This window comes from Elephantulus edwardii, unplaced genomic scaffold (assembly GCF_000299155.1).
Source record: "Elephantulus edwardii isolate Elephantulus edwardi_28Jun2011 unplaced genomic scaffold, EleEdw1.0 scaffold00262, whole genome shotgun sequence".
NCBI lineage: Eukaryota > Metazoa > Chordata > Mammalia > Macroscelidea > Macroscelididae > Elephantulus > Elephantulus edwardii.
This window is the reverse complement of record NW_006400012.1, coordinates 586,092-592,728: the sequence shown is the minus strand read 5'-3', so window position 1 is coordinate 592,728 and position 6,637 is coordinate 586,092. Positions and strand designations below refer to the sequence as shown.

The 6,637-nt window shown below is 43.6% G+C and overlaps 1 pseudogene; it reads left to right on the top strand.

Moving 5' to 3' along the window:
* Positions 1–1,017: 1,017 nt before the first annotated feature.
* On the top strand, positions 1,018–4,185 carry LOC102848767 (annotated as a pseudogene).
* The last annotated feature ends 2,452 nt before the right edge of the window (positions 4,186–6,637 follow it).

Below are 6,637 nucleotides of genomic sequence, written 5' to 3'. Positions count from 1 at the left end.
CAGAGGCAGTGCGATTGGCGCAGGATAGAGCAGGGTTTAGGGCTGTTGTCCATAGGGTCACTATGAGTCGCAAATGACTTGACGGCACATAACAACAACAATTTCCCTCATTCCTTTTCTCATTCTGGTTCACTCAAATTATTAAAAGATTTTAAAATCTGTTTGGGTATTTCCTCAGTAATGAGTGCACTAGAAAGAACCTGCTTGGAACAGGACTCCCAAAGGGCCTGCTGAGGTCTCTTCAAATAGGACCAATTTGTAGGAAAGGCCATAAAGATGATGCCTTAGTCTTGGCTTTGCCTGATCTTTGCCCAAACAGCAGCAGCAGGTAACAGGATGCCCCCTGCGGTGGTTGGAAGGGTCGCCAACATACAGTGTGCTGCAGAGGGCAAGAGGAGGAGAAAGCAGGGAAGGCTGCAGCTCTGAGCCAGAAGGGACTGGTCCCATCTACCCCAGCCCTGCAAAGCCAACCGCCTGTTCTACTGGAGTCACTCTCCCAGGCAAAGGTATCTTAACTGCACCCTGAGGGACAGTCAGAAAGGCACTGGGAACCTTTTAAAGGTGAACACGAATTTACTCCTCTGTTTGCCTCCCAGTCATAACTTAGTTATGCTCAGCTGTTCCCCTGTCTGTTGTGTTTGCAATTTAATTCACAAGTGACCACCACTCGTGTGACCTTGGCACGTAGGATCCAGAGGTTGGCCGTGTGAGAACTGTACCCTGGGAAAGGCTGTGGGAGGGATTAGGGTAGATGGCCGACTAGCTCTAAACAACTGTTATATATGGTGCGTGTCCTGGTTCAATCTCCCTTGTTTGGACAAAGAATTGAAACAGATGGGAGACAACAGAATAACTGGCTGGGGACAAATCCTCTGATTCTAGCCTAGTTATGTCCTGCTTGAAAATAAAGCCAGTGTAGTCTGAACCCTGGTTACAACACACAGTTGAGAGGAAAGGGAAGGAGACAGGATGAAGATGAAAGAAAAGAGAGTTTTGTTAGAAAAGACATGTCCCACTATGAGATGGGTCAGTCCTCTGAAAGTAAAGAGGTGGAAAGAACTTTCTCATACTCTTGAGTCACCCCCGTACAGCTCACAAGCTTTGTGCAGCCTGAGCCTAGTCCCTACCCTCGCCTCTCTAGTACTTGCATCTCTTTTCATCAAGACGTTTGAAGTAGTGCAAGGAGAAGAGGTGGAGACCTTTACCTTTCAGGTAGAGGTCACCCAACTCACCTCTCTTATCATCAACACCTTCTATTCCAACAAGAACATTTTCCTTTGAAAGCTGCTCTCTAACACTTCTGCTGCATTGAACAAGATTCTCCATGAAAGCCTGAAAGACCCTTCTAAGTTGGATAGTGGTAAAGAGCTGAAAAATCAACGTCATTTCTGTTAGGTTAGTGAACTTAAGGAAGAAATCAGAACAAGAGAAAGCTTAATGCAGCTTTATTAAAGGGGGGATAAGGGAGCTCCCAGGTGAGGTTCCTCATTCTGAAGATGCAGAATGGGGAAGTCACACCATGAACTTATTGGGAGGGTTTTTATAACACAGTCTTTAGGGAGGGACATTCCATTGTGATTTATGGTTCATCCGTTAGTTTGGCCAGGTGGGCGGGGCTGTTCACTCTTCTTGCCAATGTGTGTATTCTTTGAATTCTTCATTCTCTTCCTTGGCTCCCCTGTCTGGACCTAACAATTCCCAACCCTTAGGAATGTACTGTGATCTTGTGGACACAGGTATTGGAATAACCAAGACAGATCTCATAAATAACTTGGGAACAATTGCTAAGTCTGGTTGTTGTTATTATTGTTTGCCATCAAGTTGTCTGCAACCCATAGCAACCCTATGTACAGTAGCTCTGAACCCTGCCCTTTCTTTTTTTTAATTTTTTTTTTTACAGAGGTTTTGGATTTCCATTTATTCATTGCCGCAATCTTCTCCCTGCCCACCCCTCCCCACCAGCTCGCTTCCCCCTCCGGAGAGAGAGAAAAAATTCCTTCATTAGTATACAATTCCCTCGTCCCTTAACCCTGCCCTTTCTTGAGCTAATCTCACTAATTCCGACACACCAACCTCCACTCCCTGGTTGCTGTATCAATCTATGTCATCTGGCTTCTTCATCTCCTATGCTGTTCCTCCATCCTTCTGAGCATGATGTCCTTCTCCTGGTCATGTGTCTAAAGTATGTGAGATGGAGCGTCAAAATCCTAGTTTCTAATGAGAAACTTGGTTTCACCCTCTCTAAGACAGACCTATTTGTTTTCTTGGTGGTCCATGGTATGTTCAAGACTCTTCTCCAGCGCCACAACTCGAAGGCATCGATTCTTCTTACGTCATCCTTAGTCATTGTCCAGCTCTCTGATGCATAATTCTGGTATAAAAGCATTTACAGAGGCTCTGTAGGCTGGTGCAGACGTCTCCATAATTGGTCAGCTTGGTGTTGGCTTTTATTCTGTCTACTTGGTGACAGAGAAAGTGGTAGTGGTCACAAAACACAATGATGATGGGCAGTATGCCTGGGAGTCTTCAGCTGGAACTTCCTTAACAGTTGGTGTTGACCATTGTGAGCCCTTTGGTTGGGGCACTAATGTGCACCTTACAGACCAGGCAGAGTACTCAGGAGAGTCGAGTCAAAGAAGTAGTGAAGAAGCACTCACAGTTCATAGACACCATCACTCTTTATTTGGAGAAAGAACAAGAAAGATATCCGTGATTAGGAGGCAGAAGAAGAGAAAGGTGAGAAAGAGGAAGATAAGGATGAGGAAGAGAAGCCCAAGATTGACGATGTGGGTTCAGATGAGCAGGATGACAGTAGTAAAGACAAGAAAAAGAAAACAAAACAAAAAATTTAAGGAGAAGTGCATTGATTAAGTGGAACTGAACAAGACTAAGACCATTTGGACTAGAAATCCTGATGACATCACACAGGAGGAACATGGAGAGTTAGTTCTACAAGAGCCTCACTGATGACTGGGAAGACCACTGGACCGTCAAGCCCCTCTCAGTAGAAGGTCAGGGCATTGCTGTTTATCCCTCTCCAGGCTCCTTTGATCTCTTTGAGAACAAGAAGAATAACATTAAACTTTATGTTTGCAATTTGTTACTCATGAAGAGCTGTGATGACTTAACACCAGAGTATCTGAACTTCATGCATGGTACGGTTGACTCTGAGGATCTGCCTCTCAACACTTCTCAAGAAAATGCAGCAACAGAGCAAAATCTTGAAGATCATTTGCAAAAACATCGTCAAGAAGTGCCTTGAGCTCTTCTATAAATTGGCAAAAGACAAGGAGAATGTCAAGAAATTCTATGAGGCGTTCTCTAAAAACCTGACGCTTGGAAGCCATGAGGCCTCCACTAAGTGGTGTCGCCTTTCTGAGCTACTTCGCTACCACAGTTCCCCGTCTGGAGATGAGATGACTTCCCTCTCAGAAATGTGCCTAGGATGAAGGTTATGTCACTGAGGAGAGCAAAGAGCAGGTGGCCAACTCTTTTTGTGAAGCTCTTTTGTGAAACGAGTGCACAAATGGGGCTTTGAGGTTATGTATAAGACTGAACCTATTGACGAGTACTGTGTGCAACAGCTCAAGGAGTTTGGTGGGAAGAGCCTGGTTTCCATCACCATAGAGGGACTAGAACTATCTGAGGATGAAGAAGAGAGAAAGAAAATGGAGGAGAGCAAGGCCAGGTTTGAGGACCTCTGTAAGCTCATAAAGGAAATTCTGGGTGAGGAGGTTGAGAAGGTGACAGTCTCCAGTAGGCTCGTATCTTCACTTGCTGCATTGTGATTGGCATGTATGGCTGGACAGCCAATATGGAGCGGATCATGAAAGCACAGGCGCTTCAGGATAACACTGTAACGGGCTACAAAATGGCCAAAAAGCACCTGGAGATCAACCCCATCGTCTGATTGTTGAGACACTGAGATAGAAGGCTGAGGCAGACAAGAATGACAAAGTTGTTAAGGACTTGGTGCTGCTGCTGTTTGAAACGGTACTGCTCTCTTCTGGCTTCCCCCTTAAGGATTCCCAGACTCAAGCCAGTGGCATCTACTGCACGATCAAGTTAGGCTTAGGCATTGATGAAGATGATGGGACAGCTGAGGAGCCCAGTGCTGCTGTTCCTAATGAGATCCCCCCACTTGAGTGTGGTGAGGATGCTTCTCACATGGAAGAAGTTGATTAAAAGTTCCTACTGTAAAACCCCACCCCATATAGCATCCATTTGGCTCCCACAGCACTCTTGAGTTGCCCGCTCTTTTCTGGCTCCATCTGCTGACAGCTAGTGTTTTTCTTTCCTGTCCTGTGTGTAAGGCCGGATGCAAACACCTCTAAACTCCTCCCCTCCCTCAAGAATGAGGTTGGCACTCTTGAAGGCAGTTTGGCATTTCCTCAGAAAGCTGAACATAGAAATCTCATATGACTCAGCTATTCCACTGCTTGGAATATAACCCAAGAAAATGAGAACTGAGGCATAGAGACGTATACTCTAATATTCATAGCAGCATTCCAAGAACATGGAAACAGTCCAAATGTCCAACCACAATTGCATGGGTTGAGAAATTATGGTACGTTCACATGATGGAATACTGTGCAGCACACAGGAACGATGCTTTTGTTAATTACTACCAAATTTGGGAGGGACTGGAGAGCGTTATGCTAAGTTAACAAACTCAGTCCCATAAAGACAAATACTGTATAAGACCAGTATCGTAGAACGTGTATGAGAATGCAAGAGGGAGAAGGTGGGAGCAGAGGGGTGAGGATGGGGGCTGTTAATCATAGGGCCGCACAAATTGATAGGTGGAGGGAGAGGTGAGTATAGGAAATGAGAAAGATCCAGTGTGAAAAACAATGTATACAAACTTTGTAAGTAAACAAGTATAAAATAAGAATTTTACTAAGAAAGAAAAAGAAGAGATTGAATGTTGTGTACTGTGAGTTTTCCTTATTTTGTTCTGAAATGAAAGTATATGAAATTAAGAAGATGACATTAAGGGGGGGAGGGAAGTAATAACCTTTTCCAGGCATAGTGTGGCCTACTATAGCTGTCTGGTTCTGCAGCTTGACATGTTTCTGGGCTTGACTCTGGGCCAAGAGGATGATGTGAAGGATGGTCAATGGGATGAGGTGGGTGATTCTGGTGCATTGTTCTTGACATCTCCCTTGTGGCAATTTCTACTACTCATGCCAGGAGCATGAGACATCTAGGTTCTATGTGCCTACCTCTAGTTGGGTAAGGCCCAATCCTAGCCACTTCACTTGACTCTTGCCCCTCATCAATTCTATCCTGCTGATATCGATCCTAACACGTCTCCTACCCAGCCTCACCTTATTTCTACCTGACTTAAGGTCCCTGATTTTGACCCTAAGAACAACCATTGTGCAGAATGAGCGAGCCTGTAGATGAGTCTGAATAAACATCAGGGTTGGTCTTGGTATTAAAGCAACATTTATTGCTGGAGTCCACAGCTAGCTTGGCTTTGACTAAAATTATGCAAATATTCCATTCTGTGAACTTGAAGATAAGATATGCGGGGGGCGGTGGGGAAATGGCAAGCTCTGTAGACATTGGTGAAGCAGAGGTGTTCACCATGGGCAAGAGATGAAGGGAGGGCAGGACAGAGCTTGTGGTTGTTTATGAAGGTGTTAAGAGTGTGAAGAAGGGATTGGCCATAGTTCTGATAAATTAGTACAATATTTAGTATGTGTTTGAAAGCACAGTCTCTGGCCCCAAAGAATGTGGACTCAAGAACCCACTTTTATCACTCACTGTGTGAATGTGTCCATGTCATCTACTTTCAAGAGCTCTCAATTTTTAATCTATAGAGAGAAACCAGTAATTCTTGTCATAAAGTACTGTATATTTTGGTGCAGGGCACACTATGTGACACAGAGAAAACTCTCAATAATTGTTAACTATTTTTAAAAAACATTTTAAAATTAATTTTAATGAAAGTTTACAGAGACTTAGGATTTCCAGTCATTCATTGTTGCACTTTTCTCCACCCGCCGCTCCCCCCATTCATTCTTCTCCTTGAAAAAGAAAGAAAAACTCTTTCAATGTTGTGCAATCCCTCCCCACTAAGTCCACTCCACTATGCAGCCTTCACTCTGGACTTCTGTAATGACAAGAATACCCATTCATATATCCCTTTTAAACAGTTCTCTCCCTCATCTGTTTCAATGTAATATACATCATTCCTCCTCTCCTCTTCTGTCTTCCCTCAACCCTGATGTGGGTCCCATTTTACAACTGTGACCCTATGCAATATTTGTCCTTTTGTGCTGAAATACTTCACTCAGCATAATGTCCTCCAGAATCATCCATTTTGCATAATATTTCATGAGTTCTTTGTTTTTTCAATGCTGCATAGTATTCCATTATGTGAAGATAGGACAGCTTCTGTACTCATTTGTTTGTTGATGGACACTTGGGTTGTTTCCAACTCTTTGTTATTGCAAACAAAGCCACAATAAACATGGGCGTGCATAACTGTTAACTATTATTAATATTTTATTACAGGGCTAATAAAAAGCACATTATTCCACTGTGTTAAAGGCTAAGTTTCATAAACACAGTTACACACACATACAAAATATTGTTGCTAATTGTTGTCAAGTAGTCTTCAAGGCAT